This window comes from Cyprinus carpio, chromosome A9, assembly GCF_018340385.1.
Source record: "Cyprinus carpio isolate SPL01 chromosome A9, ASM1834038v1, whole genome shotgun sequence".
Classification (NCBI taxonomy): domain Eukaryota; kingdom Metazoa; phylum Chordata; class Actinopteri; order Cypriniformes; family Cyprinidae; genus Cyprinus; species Cyprinus carpio.
The window spans coordinates 16,784,559-16,801,723 of NC_056580.1; positions in this window are offsets into that span (position 1 = coordinate 16,784,559).

A 17,165-nucleotide genomic window follows, 5' to 3' on the forward strand; every position below is an offset into this window, starting at 1 on the left:
ATTTATATTTGGCTTGTGTAGTTAGGCACACAATTTCTGGCGACTTTGACTTGACTGCACTGAACCTACAATGAACTGACTTTAACTGATAAACTGACTGTTTTCTATTGTCCTCTTGCATTATCAGCACACGTTTACCTGTGTAACATTGTAAAGCTGCTCTGACACAACCTGTACTGTTGCTATATATATATATATATATATATATATATATATATATATATATATAGGTGACTTGACTTATATTCAGATTCAAAAATAACTTATATATTTGTCTTTTATCTGTTGGTGTCAACTGTACAAACTTTTGAAACCATATACAGTGTGGTAAAAGTCCAAGTCAACACTAAAATGCTGGGATTTAAAATCTAATTTAAACATGGAGATAACATTTTAAGATTTAAACCAAATAAAACTTTTGATGAGCAAAAAACCTTCAAATGAATAAGAAACATTTAAGATTCTAATCAAATTTTAATCACTTTGAACAAAAGGTCAGAGTTCATGCCTCACATTGCATGCTAAAATTAAAATGTTTAAACTTAAATTCTTTAATGTAAAATTTTTAAAGAAGCAACTGACTAAATAGGAAAAATGCACACTGAAAACATTTTCACTAGTGGGCTCAGACTTTGGGCTCCCAATGTTTGAGAGGCAAATAGTTCCAATACAGACCTAGTGCTGGCAGCCTTTCAGCTTTTTGCTACTTCTTATTCAAGAGTCTTAGAAGTTGAAGATTTTGTGTTTGGCTGGTAAAGGCAGCAGTGTTGAGAAAGATTTGTGTGAAAAAAAATCTCAAGTAAGGGATATGCAATGTCTGTCTCTACCCAACCAAATCAGCTTTTACAATAAACCCATAGGTGGTCCAATTAGGACAAATTCAAAACAGCTCAAAGTTATGTGAACTGCTTGTTTACCTTTTGAAACTATATTTTAATTGTAAATGTTCATATCCATATTTTTCACAGCGTCATTTAAAATAAACCGTTAAGAAGAGGACAATAAGAAACACCAGGCAGGTATTTTATAAATGCTTCATACTTCGATAAATGTTGAAATGTTAAATTCATCAGTTATTTATAAACAAATGACATGTATTAATAACCATAATTATTAAAATAATAAAAATATAAATAGTTATAGTAAACAATTATTTAAAAAAAAAAAGTTTAACCGTTTAGAAACACAAGAAGATAAGACAGATTGATATAGACATTTTAAACATTCGATGTTAATACAGTAGATCCCAGACCAGGTCTCAATGTATCGAAAATGAATTTACCTCTTTTAAAGGTACAGTTTACCCTAAAATATAAATTCTGTCATAATTTACCCTTATGCCGTTATGGTTTTTGTCCATATAATGAAAGTCAATGGGGTCCAAAAAACAGATAAACTTCCACATGTCTTTCATTTTTGGTGTACTATCACTGTAATTACAGTACAGTGCTGCATGATAATATATTTACATAAGTGATATGATTAAAAGTCATGCCCTCAAGCAAAACACTAAAATTAAATATAAAATAATATTTATCAATCGTTCAACAGAAATGCCAGTCATGTTCAAGGCTGATATGTTGAATTCTGACTCCTCCATCTGTGCTTTTAAAACCTACTTAAACACTATTCACTATTTTCACTGACTCTTTAAGTGTGTGTGTGTGTTTCTCTCTCTCTCTCGCTCTCTCTCTCTCTCTCTCTCTCTCTCATGATCTGCTTCTTATGACTTTCAGTATCTGTCTCTTAAAAGTTTGTTCATTCTTTGTTGTGAATGATCTATGAGAAAAGCATTCAATGAATAAAATGTTTTTATTATTAAAGATGGCTGTTATTTAAGACAGACAATTGAATTGGCTATGCTGATACATTTTTTTTTTTTTTTTTGAGAAATGTTAATAACATCCTAATTATAATAGTTATCATTTACTCCTGGGAACACTGATTATCTCTTTCCACATTCAAAAAATAAATAAATATATATATAAGATTAATTTGATCTTTCTGGCAAACTCATGTAAATATGAATAAATTGCTAATTTGTCAGATATGTCAAAAGCATTGAAAAGGTCTTCACAGCAGTGCGCAAAGCTTCTAGATGCGTACAAATCTGCAATCCTTGCTAAATGGTAAACTGCAGGAGAGTGTTTCCACGTCATTCTAAAAAAAAAAAAACGGATGAGACTGATTGTGTTTCATCACCAGATGTGATTTCTGTTACTTTCAGCCATGACAGGAACACGCTTCTAATATACTGTCCTTGTTAGAATAATTGGTTCTCTTCTCCTCTGACCTCCTAAGGTTAAGACAGAAATTTGATTTCAGCTCAGAAGCTCCAGACAAACTCCTATAAAACATTCAGAAAATGAATGCATTCAGACAAACAGTCAGATTAAACTATGTTTTAAGATCTTGATACAGTAAAAGTCAATGCATGCATTAAATAGGCATACGTCATAAGTAATTTATTTTTAATTATTTAAACATCTGTCCATGACTATCTATGACTTTTTTTTTATTTATTATACATATTTTTTGGCATTTGATGGAAACCTTTAAAAAATCTCCAAGTTTCCAATCTCTTCTTTTGTGTTCAACATAAGAAAGAAACTTATACAGGTTCGGAATGACATGAGGGTGAGTACATGATGACAAAATTTCATTTTCATTTTAATTTTTTGGGTGAACTATTCCTTTAATTGTGACATTAAAGACACTTGATCATGCTCAGTTTTGATGCCTTGGAAGTAAGAATGGGTTGGAAAATTGTGGTGCCTTACAATTTGCTAAAACTAAGAAGGGGGAAGGGAGTCATTAATATTTAATGTCATCATTCTTGGCCTAATTAAAATGCTTTCCACAGGCTATGACACTATAGATGGCTATGGCGGAAAACACATTATATAGAGTCTGTGTTACACACTCTCATGTTTGTAAATTTGTTCTCATCACAGATGCTTAGATACTGTATAAGATAGACCTGTTCTTTGATAGTTTTGCTGCTCTCTGCCCTTTTGTCAGATGTTTTAAACAGTATATGATGCATTTGCTTTTGATTTCTCATTCCCTCAGAACAGTCTGTATGACCACTTTTATTGTGCGGTTTTCTACTTTTCTAGAGATTGACACGTACAGAGTGACAAAGCATTTCATTTATGCTCACATAACACAATTCCTTATGTTATTCAAAGCTAAACTATACTCCAAATTCAGATTCAGTATGCTTGCACTGTTAACCAAGCTTTTTTCTACTTTGACATTCTCCCATAAAATATGGCTTGGAGCATTCTCAGCAACACTCTGCAACATATGAGTTATTTTAATCATAAACAGGCTATGCTCTTCATTATCCTGCACTACTTCTGCAACTTATGTAGGATTTGTTTTCTTTCAAGCAGTCTTTTAGAAGGCGTAATTGTTTCCTTATCCCATGAAACTCTTCTTTTTGCCATTAGCAAAGAAAATTATTCTTAGATGAGAAAAAAAAATGTGTAACATAAAAAGGCATTTGGCTGAATTAAGCAAAGCAAATGTAAGAAAAAAGTCTGCAAATTTGGCAAGAAGTAAAATAAAGTTTCTAATCTTGCACAATAAAAAGTACCAGTACCTTTCTCTGAGATAGAATACCCAGTTCTTATTTACTCTGAGGGACTACAGAGAGAGCAACACTAAGTTGCTGTGACATAAGACTATATGCATACAATTTTGAAGTCAGTAAGGTTTTTAAAGAAATTAATACTTTTAATTAGCAAGGATGCATTAAATTGATCAGAAGTGATCTTTATAATATTACAAAAGATAACTATTTCAAATTTTGTATCACAGTTTCCTCAAAAATACTAAGCAGCAGATGTTTTCAACATGTTTTCAACATTGATAATAATAAGAAATGCTTCTTGAGCACCAAATCTGTCACGTTTCTGTTAGTTTGGACTTTGTTTGCCTGTCTAGTTTGGTTCTTTGACCTAGTTTCTGTCTCCCCCTTGATTACGTTAGTTAGTTAATCTGTGTCTTGTTAATTATCCTTTTTTGGTCTGTGTATTTAAAGGGATCATATGATGCTGCTAAAAATAACATAATTTTGTGTATTTGGTGTAATGAAATGTGTTTATGTGGTTTAAGGTTCAAAAAACACTTTATTTTCCACATAATGTACATTATTGTTTCTCCTCTATGCCCCACCTTCTGAAACGCATCATTTTTTACAAAGCTCATCGGTCTGAAAATCGAGGTGTGCTCTGATTTGCCAGCTATCCAGTGCATTGTGATTGGTCAAATGTTTCAAGCGTCTGACGGAAATGTTACACCCCTCAACTGTTATGGCGTGTCCCGGTCAGAACACCGGCATGACAGGACAAAAACAATAAAAACTATTGCAATTGTTGCATCCAGTGGGGATATAATTACTAATTATAATGACTTATACTGTCTTTTTACATGTTGCATTGAATTTCGGCATATCGCGCCACGTAAACATAAAACCATGTCTGCATTTGTGATCAGAGAAAAGACAAACAAGTGCTACTCTACACTGCTCAAAATTTGCGTTTGAAACACCAGTGGCAAATCCTTTACATATGTAAACCTACTTACATACCGTGAGTCAGAAGCGCCAGACTATCCTTGCAAAAAGTGAAGAATGGCCAGCGGCTTGACTGAAGAACAGCCGGGGGCTTGAGTGAGCGGCAGCCGGCGGCTATAACGAGGAACGGCCGGCGGATTCGATAAAGGAGCGGTCAGAGGTTGCGGAAACCACATGTGACGACCCTGAGCTGGATGTATTTCCTCAGCAACCAGCACAGATCAACTCTAGGCATGATGAAGCGGATATTGTGCTCTTTTGGAAGTCCAAACAAAGTAGTTTCAGTTTCACAATGAAACACACAACTTCTCCATGAAGTGGTGCCGGTGGCAACAGAGAGAATAAAAGGTACTTCCCACATATTGACATAGAGATGTGGGGGCGTGTTAGAACGAGCCGTTTTAGGGGGGCGTGGACAAGTCTTAACTTTTATAAAGAATATCTCTTTGGATTTGAGACTTTAGTCTTTGCAACTTTACAGATCTTATTTATGCACCAAGAGCTTGTAACACTCCAAAGAGAAAGGAAAAATAAGTTCCTGTCCTTTCAGTCTGAATTGTCGGTTATTATTGTCTGTACCTCATGTTCTGCTGTTTGTGGATTACCTGTTCTTCAGTGTTTGTGGAATAAATACCCAATTTGGATTTGCCTTCTTTGTGCCCCTTAACTACAATCTCGCAGCACTGTGACAAAATCAGTATATTATAATAAATATCTTATGTATCATGTGACACTGAAGACTGGAGTAATGGCTGCTGAAAATACAGCTTTGCCATCACAGGAATAAATAACATTTTAAAATATATTAAAATAGAAAATGGTTATTTGAAATTTTAATATTATTTCACAATGACACTGTATTTTTTTATCAAATAAATGCAGCCTGTTTTGTAAAAAACAAAAAATTCATTAATTAAAAAAAAAAACTAGTGTATACTTTGACAATCTACAGAAAATTTTAGGATTTGTCAAAAATGAATGTTCTGAATATGAAAAAGATTATATATATATGTGTGTGTGTGTGTGTGTGTGTGTGTGTGTGTGTGTGTGTGTGTGTGTGTGTGTGTGTGTGTGCAAACATGATTCTTTACATGATGAAACATTTTTGGACATTTGTACTGTTAATGTAAAACTCAATTACATATAATTAAGCATTATATATGCACTCTAAATATATATTACATACTTTTTTGTTTAATTTCTTCAAAGCATTTTTGGAAAACTCCTGCTCAATAATTGGTGAGCCTCAAGCGCTGCTTCACTCAAATGTCAGCCTTGTTCTACTTTCTACAAACAGCTTTGTGACTTCTATTAAACCAAGCAGTTCCTGTAAACACTCAACGTTCTTATACGCATTGGGTCCCATTGTGTAATTGTGCTGACATTTATGCTCATTTGTATTCAAAACAAAGGGAATGAAACTTGAAAATAACTCCAAGCTTCTCTGAGTGGAAGCATTACCATTTGATTAAGACTTACCGTGAAATGTACTGTACATAAAGGATGGTGTTTATCATTCTTCTGCTCTGATAGGTAAGACTGTCTGTCTTTTATTTAACAACAATGCCATAAAAATAATGGAGGAGAAGGTACATGAGGAAGGTTGATGCGAAGAGCAGTTTTGAAGAAATTGTTTGGGCCAAATTTGCCTGGTTTGCGGCAGCAAATTTTTTGAACAATATTTACTACTGTAAATGTTTTTTGCAGCAAGTAAACTAGATATTCTCTTTGATTTCTGGACATTAACTCTGATTACCAAGTATACATACAATTCTGTTCATTCTTTCTGTATTTTCTGTGCAACAGAAGACAGACGAGGAAAATTATTTGCAATTATTTGACTTTTGCTATGACAATTATAAATTACTGAGTTTATGCGTGTAACAAAGTTTGTTGTAAGAAGGTTGAAAGTGACCAGGGTTGGCATTTGGAGACTCGGTTAAATTTATTCACTAACTCAAAAAAGCATCACAAAAAAAAAGTCTCGCATAACCAGAAAACCAAAAAAGTAGCGCTTCCAGTGCGTTCACATAATGTTAAAGGCACAATTTAAATTCTTCCAGTTCTCTCTCCCCAAGTAGAGCAGTGTCCGAGTCTCCATCCCATCTCTCTCTGCCACCACATAATCCAGCCTCTCTTTTAACCGGTCTCTCCAGGCCAATTACTGCAATCAGACACAGGTGTTCATCATTTTGCACTTAACCTACTTACTCACCGCTCGTCTCCCGAACTTCTCTCCCGCTGCAGACTTCGCTGAACAACACCCCCCTCGCCACATACCCCCACTGCCTTACTCAGGCCTGGGAGCCCTCCAGCCTGCAGCCCCCCATACCCCCCATACCCCCACCCATTCCCGGATCTGGAATATCCTTTTTAGTAAGGTCAGTCAGCGGGCTGGTAAGGTCCAAATATTAGGTATAAACCTTCTATAATATCCTGCCAGCCCCAGGAACTGCCTCCCCTCCTTTTTGGTCTTGGGCCTCGGACAGGTCACAATTGCTGCAGTCTTATTAATTTGGGGACACAACTGTCCATGACTCAAGTGGAAGCCCAGATACCTGACCTCCACGCACCCAATCACACACTTCTTCAGGTTGGCCGTTAGCCCGGCCCCTCTCAGTGCCCGTAGGACAGCCCGCAGATGCGCCATATGACACTGCCAATCATGATTGTAAATGATAATATCATCTAGATAGGCAGCGGCATAGGTGGTATGCCGCTGAAAAGTGGCCGGTGCCCCGAACAACCCGAAAGGAAGGGTAACAAATTGGTGTAATCCAAACGACGTCGTAAAGGCGTTTTTTTCTCAGGATAAGGGCAATAAGGGAATCTGCCAATATCCTTTGGTTAAGTCGAATAAAAACAAGGCTGTCCCCAGCCAATCAAGCAATTCGTCAACCCGTGGCATTGGATAGGCATCAAATTTCGACACCGCATTAACCTTGCGATAATCCACACAGAATCGAACGGAGCCATCCATTTTAGGAAACAAAACTATCGGGCTTGCCCAATCGCTGTGGGATTCTTCTACTACCCCCATCTCTAACATTGCCTCTAATTCAACCTGAACCACTTTTTTTTTTGTTCAGGCAACCGATATGGCCGGCTGCGTATAACCACGCCCGGCTCCGTCTCAATATGGTGCTGGATGATATTCGTAGGGGCGAGAACACGTCCGCAAAGTCAGCTTGTAATTTCATTTTTAGTGTTCACCTCTGGCCCAAGATCTTCCTCTTCACTTACTGCCATCGCCAGCATCACCGATTCCACCTCGCTCCATTTTTTAAGGAGGTTAGATGGTAGATTTGACGTGCCCCACTCCTGTCCAATCGAATTACCTCATAATTGAGATCTCCCACATGCTGTGTGACCTCAAAGGGTCCTTGCCACTTGGCGAGTAATTTAGAGCTAGAGGTTGGGAGCAATACAAGTACTTTATCTCCCGGTGTAAAATCACGTAATCTGGTTCCCCGATTATACAGCCGGGTCTGATTGTCCTGGGCCTGTAACAAATTCTCCATAGAGAGCTGCCCCAAAGTGTGAAGTTTTGTTCTCAGGTTCAGCACATGCTGAATTTCGTTTTTGCTATCCGAAGTTCCCTCCTCCCAAGCCTCTCTCAAGATGTCCAAAAACTCACGGGGCTGGCGACTGTAAAGGAGCTCAAAGGGGGAAAACCCTTTGGACCTCCCGGTCCATCCAGCTCCGGAACAGCTTGCGGTCCTCTTGCTGCGTCTGGACGAGGGCCTGGAACTGACGTTCCTGATCTTCCCTCATGTCCAGCTGCGCTTGATGGTGCTCTTGATGGAGTCCCGCGAGCGAGTGGATGACCTCCGCAAATGGCGAACTTGATGGAGATGACATGATGGCAGCGGCTCCATTCCGATGGTTCTCGGCCCTGCCCCACTCGTCACAATGCGAATCTATTATTTTAATGTCAACCATTTCTTATTTAACTTTCAAATACAAACAAAACAAATTGTGGTTGGTAACTTAACATGTCAGACTGAAACTTCCTGTCTAAAGTGGTGTTCAGCAATTTGTAATGACAAAGCAATCAGAAATCATTCATTTTCAAGAAGAGTTGGCAATTCCCAGTATCATGACAACAGCAGTTGTAGAAGTGTAAAAGATAGTTACACGTGTCTTTAAAAAAAAAATATGTAAAGGAGCAGCAGTGACCAATGGAGAGAGTCAAGTGTGGGCAAGGCACAGAAATTAATGTGACTGTGATCCATTTTATTGTTCTATATGATTTGGCTCGGCCTACATACAAAGATATAATAAAAACACATGACAAACGTAACAAATTGTCAGCATTCTGAGCGAGTTTAATTCATGCATTGATAATCATTCATCTTGTTAATTACATGATTTACATCACTAAGATGTTAAAATGACACAGAAACGTAAAATGTATTAAGTTGGTTCAACAAAACATTATTTGTTAAAATTAATTTGTATTCTAGTTATATTGATCTAAACTAATTGAAAAGTTTTCCTTAATTTAAGTTCATTGAAATTATTTTCTTTTCTTTTTTTATTTCTTTTTTTTCTCTTTTTTTTGGAGTGTATGCTGTAATTTATATGCAAACAAGTATTTGACAAATTGTATAAAATTACAAACCTGAATCTACCCATTTATATTCAGATTTTCAAAAACTGTTGGCAGTAATGTTAGGGCTTCCTGCAGTAGAAATATCTATAGCGACTTAGAGTGCAGTAACCTGCTGATCTGCAATGATCGAATCAGTGTTGATGTTCTTGGAATCAGCTGAAATCTAGACCAACCTTCATGCCGTTAGACAAAAGTCTGGTTATGCGAGGCTATCTTTAACCCAAACCTACACATACAATCAAATGCTACAATGCAGCTGGATTGCACTGGTCATTGAAGGATGGAGATGTTTATTACTTCTTGCTTATAGTTCCAAAATGCTGTGCGAAAATAAGTAAATGAATTCCTCTATCTGCCTCTCTCATGCAATCCTACATATTGGTGTTTTCAGAAGAAAGCCAGTGACGGTCTACTTTCAGATCAACCAAGCAGGTAACTGTCAATCAAAGCAGCTACACATCATGATGAAAGAGATCTTCCTTTTATCTGACTGATCTCAACTTTTCAAAGACTTCATGATTCTTTTCCCATCCCCGACACACCTACTGAAAAGAAGCCAGATCATAGCATATACATCCATATTTTCGTAGCTAGCCAAGAAAGGGCAAAAGCTGTAAAAAGCAGGAGAGGGGAATGAAAAAAAAAATGGTTCTGTAGATATGAATTTGTAAATGGCATGCCCTTGTTGGTTTTGGCCAAATAGGACTGTGCACTATTCAGAAATGAATTAAGAAATTAATGTGTTTTTTTTTATTTTGTTGTTGTTGTTGAAAGGCAAATCATAACAAAAACCACCAAAACAATCAACCAGGCCCCAGATACAAAAACTACTAAACAAAGATTGAAGAAATAAAATAAAGTAAAATCAAATAAAATAGGAAAAGGGAAATTAGAGCAAATGTTCTGATCATTAAATCAGACACCAGAACAAAACATTAACATGCCAGAATTTTAAATATGTACATAATCTTATGCACATTTCTACTGTTTCCAATATAGTTTTTTCAAATGTTTTTTAAAAACAAATGTTTTGTAAAATTCATTTGAATAGCTATCCGGCCCTGAGTTTTTATTTTTTAAGTTGCTTCCCAAATCTTTTCTATAGTGATGGTTTCTCTAATTCAACTCTCATGGAATCCATTAATTGAGGTAAATGTATATTTTTTAAGAAATGTTTTAATTCTTCACAATTTGCACGTGTCCATATTTTTGTACACATAAGTCTGCACACATTTCAGAGATTCCGTTTTGTTAGGAGAATGGACCAATTACTAGATTTCAGCTTTGGTACTATAATTGTGGATTGTTGTTTTTTTTCAGACAGACTACTTGCTCTGTTGCCAAGTCCATGATATTTTTGCTTAGCAAACCTCAGCCTGCCTTCGATCTTAGTAAAGAGCAATGTATTTAATTCTTTACGTGCCGTGATCAGTTCAGTAAATACTGCACTGTTTGGGACCTGTTTATGTTGTTGCTCTAATTTCATAATAGTATTTTCGAAATTGTTGCTGTCTACGTTCAAGTTCTCCGTTTTTTTTTTTTGTGCTTGTAAATGCAATTATATGCCCTCTCAGATAGGCTTTAGAACAGTCACAATAATATTAATGGAGATATCTCTGGGGTAGCATTTGTATCCAGGTAGAGCTATAATTCATCTTTTATAAATTTGATAAATGTGCTGTCATTGAGTGTTAAATCTCCACTGCCTGGAAACTGGTCTATAACCTTCCCTCTATATCTTCACATTTTACCTCCATGAATTTAACTTGATTTTCATGTTTGGTCAACTTTGATTACAACTTCATCTGACCATGACGACAGACCTCGCTCTATGTATTTGATGTTAGCATTCACTTTAGCCTTGTTCAGACTGTCAGTGCAAATCCGATTTTTGTGCATACCCAATTGGAATCAGATCTAGATGACTGACTGTCCATACTGTGTATTGCAACTGTTCAAATCCGATTTGTGTGTCCCGTAGCACTCTGCAGTTTTACTGAATATCTGCATTGGTTTCTATGGCAATGGCATTGTGTTGTCATGCCTATGCTTAAACAACAATAACAGCAATACGGTTTGCAATACAGATGTTGTCTTACAACATGACAACAGTATAGTCAGTAGTAGTTTTGCTGCCATAATGGAGTCTGACGATGTCACTGTTGAAACGTTGTCCATTTGAATAACTCAATATTCAATAATGAAATGAATATATTATCCCTGCGTTTGAACCTGAAAATTACATTTCTGCCTGAGCTCTCAAAAATGCTACTTATGTCATGCTTTGCTCACAAGAGCCAAGAATGTGTTCTAATTTCCAATTCATTTAGTGAATTGAGGCACTAAACAACAAGATGCATGCATAGTTACTTTTTGAATTTTAGGAAGTAGTGTTAAACAGGATGGAATTTGCAGAAATTCATTTAAAAAGTCTAGAAATACAGTTAATTTTAACATCAATATATGAGGTTTTCTCATGAACGTCAAATATTAATAACCATTGTTTGAAATGCCACCTACAGAAACTTATGTTTAATTATATATCTTGTACATAGTTTTAAAATATATCTAATTTTATGGACCATGGGGGAAGAGCACAACCTTAAAACAAATAAATGAAAATAAAATGTAATATTCCAGAATTCTATGATTCTCTCCAAAGTCTGTAAAATGGAGCAAACATCAAGCAGTTTACCAGAGAGAAACTTTAAAAAGCACACATAGTTGATACTTGTACCTTTAGTTCTGTGACTATATATATGAAATGTATAAAAATTAAAATGTATTCAATTTCTATTCCTGTCACTTTAATTCAACATCCAATGGGTAATATTTTAACAAACGTCTGAAGCGCTAAGAGAGACGTACAAAATGTGCAGAGATGTAGTGTATTAAATATGTGCGTTAGTTTATTGAGCCTTTTCTTTTTAACAGTTTTAAACCTCAAGTTACGGTGCGCTCCTGAAGAGAGTTTCATCTGTAGTAACCGAACGCAACTCGCAGTTTGTTTGCTGAATGGAGGATGACAGACAGCCGCAGCTGAGAAAAGCGTTGGTGAGAACTTTAATTTATGACTTAATTGTTCATCTGTACCTCACACTGAACTATGGAACAGCTTCAGAACACTTAAAATGTAGTGCACGAAAACTTTTAGTTGCTTTATCATGTTTTGTGTCTTTCGTGGGGCACAACAATAACACAGAATATTATACGCACAATATCGGATTTGGATCCGTCTCGTCTGACTGATACCCGATCCGAAAATGTCAGTATCGGAGCCGATACCGATCCTGATTATCGGATCGATGCATCCCTACTCTTTACCATTTCTGTTTTATTTATCCCCTTGTCTTGTGAGTAATCTGTGTTCCTGTGGAGCTTTTGTCCTGTCTTGCCTTTTTTTGTGTTAGAGTTCCTGTGAGTCCTGCCACTGGTTTTACCTGCCTGGCACCTGGTCTGTTTCAGAGTCGGCAGTCAACAAGGCCCCATTTACACTTGTAGCATATCAGGCCTGAACCAGACAAATTAAAGATTCGATCGGGAGCATGGTTGAAACAAGAGGTTCCGAATTCCTCAGAAAGGCAACAGGATGTTGTAAATCAACTCCTAGCACCACAGCCTGAAGCAAGATAACCAACCAACTCTTTCACAGAACAGCTTTCAACATTAACACCATTAGAACAATTATTGACAATTTCAATTCGGAGAAGAGATTGTCAAATTTGGGGCAAGTAATCAAAGAGATGCACAGCGTGACCATCACATGTAAACCCATGATAGTAATCATGATCACAAGCTCTTTGGATTGACTTCCCCCCACCTAGAAGGAAACCAGACTGAAATTCCTAAGGAGACCTGTTAACCTCTCTGGTCTTCACAGGACATATCCTTACTCCACAGAATGGCACAGAGAATGCCTTCCAATGCATATATGCACCAAAAAGAACTCAGAAAAGACTTCTAAATGGATATCAGTCCATTGCTTAACTCCATATCATACATGTAACCCACACAGTTGATTATAATGTTTCTAATCACTTATTGTGTATGTCTTTTTAAATTACTCTTGAATAGCTTAAGGGATCATATTCATGTTTAGTATGTGTGTGTTCTGTTCGAATCTTCTTGCTTGAAACTTTTCTGACCATCAGTTATTTGTCAAATGTATCATATTCTTGTTATCGGAATCATGTATAAATTATACCCTGCGAGAGCGGGAAAATTCGGACCATGTGCTTGATAAGATAACATATGATTTATGAATGGGTGGGACAAACATCGCAACACCCCGAGAAAAGACAATATCTAATTGGTCAAGACAACATTTGAGGTGTGGCCAAAAGGCCAGTTTAAATACTCAGGACACCATCAAATTTTGCTTTTGGCTTTTAGCTTTTGTCTAGCTTTTGCTATCAGTCATGCCGGCTTTTAGCTTTTGCTTGTAGTTTAAGCTTTTAGTCATGCTTTTTATCACTTTTAGCGTTCTTCGAGCGCTGTTCCAGCGTGCTTCGGCCTGCACGCCTGCTGCTACTTAGCCACGATGAGAAGAAACACCACCTAGTCTCGTCAAACTTTACTTCTGTTCTTTTACTTTAGTTTCTTTTCTTTTCCGTTTGAGAGTTTGTGTTCTGAGTTAAGTTTTGTAACGCCGTGTCTCCGAGTCTGACCTCGCGTGCCCGTCTGAAACTTCAACCAGCCCACAACCCCGAATCATCAGCCAACGCCCAACCATGGGCTTCCCAAGACGTCACTTCAACGACTACTGAACTTCCAGCCAATCAGCATCCTCGGGAAACCCCCTTTTCAGCGACAACAAAGGGAACCCCGTTACACAGGCATCACAAGTAACGTACCTCCAGACTCTGATCTGTACTGGTGTTATCTAATATAATTTTTAACCTAATTGATGAACTCAATGCGAGGGTTAATCAAGTGACTGATGGTTGTTCATGTCTATGCAATTTCACGTATTGCTGTAAACTTGGGATTTCACATTTTCATTCTCTTAAACTCATTCTTCCCTAACTTTCTATCTTCCTGCAACTTGTGTGAATGTGAGTGCGTGTGCTTGTGTTAGATTAGTTGATATGTCTTGGATTTATCTAATAAAGCTTTATTCATATTGAAAAGAGAAGTATCTTGTGTTTTGTGCTTACAAGTTAAACTGTCGATCTTGTTACTGTGCTAATTAATAGTGTTTTCACTATACTTTGGATATTAATATCCAGCGCAGATTTGATGTTAAACGGCTCGTTCAGTGAATCGCTGGCCGTTTCGGTGATCAGCCGTGAAACGGTGATTCTGTTCAAATTCCCTTTAAAATCTTAAATGATTCCCCTTTGAGCTAAATTCACATGTTTCACTTACACACTGCATGGTTCAAGTGACCCAATTCCGATTTTTTCCTCTCATGTGGCACAGATCAGATATGACAGGTGAACGTGTAAGCAGGAAAAAAATGCTTGGATTCCGATTTTCTCAGATCGGATTCAGGCCTCATTCATATGTGGTAATAAATCGGATATGAATCGGATACGTGCATTTGCGTGTGCCTTGTAAGCAGACAAATCGGATATTCCCCAGTAAATGCGAGTCGTACATCATTAAAAAAGTGACGTCAACTAAGGTGGACACCACCAACTGAGATCACATGACTTATTATAGGCGCGATGGAGGACGAAGGACACACACAGTGGAGCAATGCGGAGGTTTCATGTCTTTTAAGTCCTCTTTTTTTCTCCGTCGTACGAGACCAATGTTTTGCTGATTTTTTTGTTGACTTTTCAAAATATTGTGGAAAGCAAAACACTGCATAATTTTATTTGCATATGCATCCATTGTATTTCGTGCTGTTTTACTTCCTTTTCCGGGTCAGAACGTCTACATTTGGTAGTTTCAGCAGTGTATAGTGTAATTGCAAAAATCGGATACGGGTCACTTTTAAAAGATGATGTAAGCGGGTCGTCAAAAAAATCGGATATAGTCAGAAAATCGGATTTGGGCATCAAGACCTGCAGTGTAAATGCAGCCCAAGTATCTGAGCTCTGCTCTATGGTGCCTTGTGTGGTCTTCTCCATCAGCCTGGTCTTGCCGCCCCCTCTGCTGCTTAGTATTCTGCCAGTTGATGTCTGAAACTGTTCCAGTGGCCTTCCCTAGCTGTTTGTTTACTGTGTTCCTGTTGTGGTATCGCTTGTGCACTTCACTACCTTCTTGTATTGGTCTGTTTTGTCAAACCCTTGTTACTCACACTGCAATTGGGTCCTCCTTCCAGATCCCCTTACACTTATTCTTTTACCAAATTTTTCCATACTATTGAACAGAGCCAAGCTTATTTTTGATGTAAAAAAAATTTATACTGCAGACTTGACTTGATAATCACAATTACAACAACCACGGGGCATGTTAAACTTACACAGCAATTACTGTCAGCGTCCCCATTGGACAGCTCAATCACTGAACGTAAACTTTGGCTGTACTATAATTTAACAGGCATCAACTCCATGTGTTTATTCATGGACTGAGAAAAAAAGCTATTATTCTTCTAATATTAACAGAACAGCACACTACACTGTCAAGGGTGCAGAATCCCTTAGAATGGTAAACATACTGAGAACAAAGAAACGGCCAGAAGCATCACCAAAGAACCTCCTACAGGCAATTTAAAACTTCTAAAACTCATTATGGATCAGCATTCTAAGCAATAACACAAGCCTGGTCCTTTAAACACCTATTTTGCTTCAAACTTTCCTCCTGACTGCAAGATAATTGCAAGCAATGCTGTGTCACCTCAGTTGCTGTAGCAACACTCCATTAATCGCATGTGCAAGAAGTTGTTTTTTTTGGTGAAGGAGCTGCCATATCTCTCTCTCTCCTCTCTTTTGTGCTTGTTGTTTTGCATTGGTCTTGTGCTCCTGCAATTAGCATAGAGCTGTGATGATGATGATAATCACCTGTAGGCCTCGGCTCTAGAGAACAAGGGTGTGGAGATGTTCTTTTGTAAGCACTGCATCCAGTCCTTATCATTACGCTCTTTAATATAATGGTGCCAAAAAAAAGGCTTTCTGCTCTTGAACCTTCCTGTCTTAATCAAACAAATCAGAGACTCCAGTCACTAAGAGTTTCCATATGTGGTCATTTAAAAGCTCTATGTTGAGTAACTACTAATGAAAATGTGTTTTTCTGTTGGAAGGAAAGCTTTTACGATGCCAAAAATTGAGAGCCATTTCCCCAAACACATTTACATCAAACTAAACATATATGCCAACATTTAAATCACCTACTGTGAATTTCCCCAATAGAAATACTATTTGACATGGCTAATTTATTTCATCTTAAAAGTCAGACAAAAAAAAAGTAACTTGTAACTGAAACTGAAAATATCAAAGACACTATGGAATTAAAATGTAAAATTTTAACAAAACAAAAAATTTATTTTATTCTTATTGTTATTTATTTACTTTTAATTTATTTACCTTGCCTGTTTAGCTGCCAGACAGCCAGCTTTCTCCCAGCCTGACCAGTTTAAAAGAGACCAAACCCTTTCCAAAAAAGCACACAGACCAGCATAACCAGGTAAGAAAATTGACTAAGACCAGCAAACGAGCTTGGGCTGCTTTGTTTTTTTTTTGTTGTTGTTGTTGTTGTTTGTTTAAGCGTGGCTGCAAGGGCATCGCTGATTATGGCATCACAAAAAAACAAAACTATAAGCACAAATCGACTTGTTGACATCACAGCTCAGCAATAAATGGCTTAAAACATCTGTGATGTTTTGTTCTTGAATATTTTTTAAATGCATGAATAACGTGTCAACATTTTTGTCCTTATTACATTACATTTGATTATATGTTCTTCATATTCATCTGAGAAACAATATTATAAATCATTTTACTATTGGCAACAAATAACGCAAATATGTTTGCTTATGTAATTTACTGATCTAGCATGAGCAATGAGAGTTGTCAGAGCTCT